The sequence below is a fragment of the Priapulus caudatus genome, unplaced genomic scaffold (genome assembly GCF_000485595.1).
Source record: "Priapulus caudatus unplaced genomic scaffold, Priapulus_caudatus-5.0.1 Scaffold0, whole genome shotgun sequence".
In the NCBI taxonomy this organism is placed as follows: domain Eukaryota; kingdom Metazoa; phylum Priapulida; class Priapulimorpha; order Priapulimorphida; family Priapulidae; genus Priapulus; species Priapulus caudatus.
In genome coordinates this window covers 1,117,920-1,121,772 of record NW_014577061.1, presented here as the reverse complement: position 1 = coordinate 1,121,772, position 3,853 = coordinate 1,117,920, and the positions used below count along the sequence as shown (strand labels likewise).

General features: G+C 41.4%; 1 protein-coding gene across 1 annotated transcript in view; it reads left to right on the top strand.

Annotated features, from left to right (window-relative positions):
* LOC106808768 (zinc finger CCHC domain-containing protein 2-like) overlaps positions 1 to 3,853 on the top strand; it is a 24,130-nt gene that overhangs the window by 1,021 nt on the left and 19,256 nt on the right. The window lies entirely within an intron of this gene.

Below are 3,853 nucleotides of genomic sequence, written 5' to 3'. Positions count from 1 at the left end.
TTTTTAGTGGAGCTCTCCATCATGCCTCTTAAGGGTGTGATTTTTTAGTGGAGCTCTCCATCATGCCTCTTAAGGGTATGATTATGGAGCGTGAAAAGACCCCCTATATGGTGTCCTAGGGGAGTCATTAGTAGTCCTCCTGTACTTTTCAAATCTGAAAGCCTGTATATATAGCAATTGAAATCCAAGGTGTGAAAAGTAGTGCATTGTATTAAGCCGGCCTTAGGTCGGGTTGCAACTCACTGCGACTGAGTGCTTAGGTCGATGGCGACACGACTGACAGCAACTGCCTGCGACTGGTCACAGGCAGTCGCAGAAGGCGCTTAGGTCGAAGCGACGATCGCCTATAGATCGCGCAACTAAATTTATGAGTTTACATAACTTGTTGCTGTGTGCATGTTGTGTTCATGACTGTATGCACTGATTGTTTTATTCACATGCATTGTTTATTATGCATACGAATCTTATCGCAGTGATCGCAAGGCAGCTTATGTCGAGTAGTAACCATGAAAAACAATGCTTGCGACCGGTGGAACTAGTCACGTCGCGTCGCAAAAGTAGAACATGTGCGACTCGCTGCGACTTACAATTTTCCAGTCGCTGAGCGTCGCAGACCCGTCACTGGCAGTCGCAGGGGTGCTTAGGTCGAACTTTGCAGGGGTGCAGGGGTGCAGGGGTGCTGCGACTTGCAATCAGTCGCGGAAAATCAGTCGCAAGGCAATCGCGTCGCGTCGCAAGCCCGACCTAAGCCTGGCTTTAGATGTGACGCGTAGTGTTTAGCAAGTTGCCAATTTTGATTAGTAAAATTATAGGCAAAGACATGCAGATCAAAGAGCCTCCTCCGGGTTTGAACAGCAAATTTGCAGGTCAAGTTCAAGGCCTGTATTTACTAGTAAGGACACCGAGAAATGCACATAAAACTTCCGCTATATATGAAATTAGCTAATAATAGCACCGCTGTTTACATACATGTGCTATTTTGTAGCGGGCATACAAGCAAGCATACAAGCATTGCACTGATCATAATGTAAATAAGCATGAACTGATTATCCGTTTGCCCTTGAAATGTACTATCATTTATATATATAGAGTTCCATATTTCGGCCATATGTTCCATATGACCAAGTGTAGCAAAAAGAAATTCCTCTTAGCATTGATATATTAGACACTGTGTTTGTGGTCAGAGGCGTTGATAGGTTTTGTTAGGTTTATAACATGAATTATAACAGACGTTAAAATTGTCATGCTACAAGTTTGTATAATGTGCAAAAATACAATTTTAAACATGGATGCGTAATATTAACCTAGTTCAGTAAGCTTGGTTAAGTATACTACTAATTGTTATGATCATTATATTACTACCGCTAGAGTGACACAAGGTTTATCCACATGGGATGTATGTATGTGTGCACAATGTGCATTTGTAATAATATTACACATACATGTACATCAGGAGTAGATAAAGGGAACTTCCCTTTATCTACTCCTGATGTACATACATATGTGGCATAAGTTCGCATACATGTAGCAAATTATCAAATAGGTGGTCTTTTTCCTCAACATTTAATAGTAGTGAGTCGTTCCGTTTCTAGGAATGCGATACCTATTTTCTTCGTCAACTACCTTAAAATATCCTGATCATTTTACTGGGCAGCTATTTTAAGAAACATGCACACTGTTTTCTTGCTGTGGCTGCAGCATCCTTCCTGCAGCGATCCTGGCTGCAGACTTGCCGACTCAGTGTTTTGCCTCAGCCACAGCCTCTGTAACCCACTGTTGGCGTACACGCATCAGCTCAGCCGCAGTCAATAATACTACTTGTAATAAGTTGGGTGAGATGGATAGCACAATGCAAAAGCTGTTATGTCTCGAAATTTGTGTAAATTCATTTCAGTAACGTGATTGTGTTACTTTACTCCGCACGAAACCCTTCCTATCTAGGCTACAGTTATTGCATAAATTATACATCAACGCATTTGAACATTGTGCATAATTGTGCATCTACCAACATTTATTATTATCGTTCTTACATAGTTTGTGCTTCACTTAAAAGTTATCAACTTGAATAATTTCTAAATTGCAGATATCCACGTAGGGTATACTATAGTAAGTAGCGAGAGTACAGTCTTATTGTATTGCATTTTGTGGATGGATTATTATCAGTAAACTCCTTCAGGGCTTCTCTACCTGTTCCTGCTTGTGGAGCTGAACTGAAGCTGTAGACATGCACGCGTTTCACCTTCAACATGACCATGTGAATCGGGGGCAGCCCTATAGACCGAAGGTCCGATAGACCGAATGTTGCAAAGGGTTAGAGTTAGGATTAGAGTTAGGGTTAGGGTTAAGGTTAGGGCATATATATATGGTTTATAGTGGCATCGGTGGATGTGCGGCCTATTCACGTTTGAATACGGCATCAGTGGATGTCCGGATGCGTAGCCTGGAGGCTAGGCGACCGATTCCGGACGTGTAGCCACTGCGTATTCGAATAAACCTTCGGTCTATCGGGCCTTCGGTCTAGAGATATCGGGCTGTAACCTGTGTATCATAGATTAGTTACTGGCTTACTGCTCATTCGTACTAATTGCGTGCTTTATATTGACAGTATTCCAGCTTTCTTGTGGGCATGTGTAGGCTCCTGAGCAGCCTGTATAAGATATGAAGGTAAAACAATTATTGTAATTTGAAGTGACATCGTACGTTGTGTGACTGTAGCACAAGGCTGTAGACAGTGCCAGTCCATACATATATATGCTAATATTCAAGGCCTTTCGAATATAATTATAATATAAGGTGGCCTTTATGGATCTAATTAAAAAAAAGAAGTAACAAACCACAGTATGAGGTGGTGATGGAGTTTGCAGACGCTCGTTTTTAGGACATTCTAGTGCGCGTATTATTATGACTTGGTGATAGAGTGTGAGAGTATCAGGTGTGCGTTACCTCGTGTTGTGAAACTTGGCGAGAGCTGCTCTTGCCGTACAGCAGGCTCGCTAAGACGACGGGTACAGTACCTCTGCGTATAACATGCGTGCACGTAATCGAATCATCACGATCTGGGAAACTTGCAATATGGTGGGCTTTCTTATTTCTAGGTAGACGAAACGACCATACTTTATCAGATAGCAGGTTCACCACGCCGCTTATAACGAAACCAAAAGCACAGCATAATGTAATATCGAGAACGTACATGTACAGTACAGATAGTAGGGCCATTAGAAAACGTTAGATTGCAGTGATAGTCGTGGCAACGCGCCTGCTAACAACCGGAGAAGTTCTCTTCAGGCCTCGACGCTTATTTTCAGATCTGGTTGTCCTGTCGGGCAACAAGAAGCAATTTTTACTTGTTCAAAATTTACTTGTGCAATCTATGAGCCGTTAATGTCCTCTTTTGGTTCAGTGCATATCATATTATCAAGAGTGTATAATATAGAGATCTATATTATATAAATAGATATATAAATATATTATACACTCGTGATATTTTTGCCAGTATTCCCTGCGTGCATATAGGCTCGCACATACCTAGGCATGTGTCTGGGCGCCCGTTTGCATGCATGCGTGCGTGCGTGTGTACGTATTACACTTACAGTATATATACCGTATTTACTTGTGTATGAACCGCGCTTTTTGTACACAACTTGAATAAAAAAAATTAGGGGGTGCGACTTATAAGTTATAGACGAGGCTAAGAAATCTTGTTAATGTACCAATGTTTGTACCAACTTTTCAATGGAAAATATTGGGGGTGAGACTTATAATATACATGAATTATACTTATACACGAGTAAATACAGTACATGTAAAATCGTAATGAAATTCACACGTTTATGTTTGCATGCTGGCACGCTCA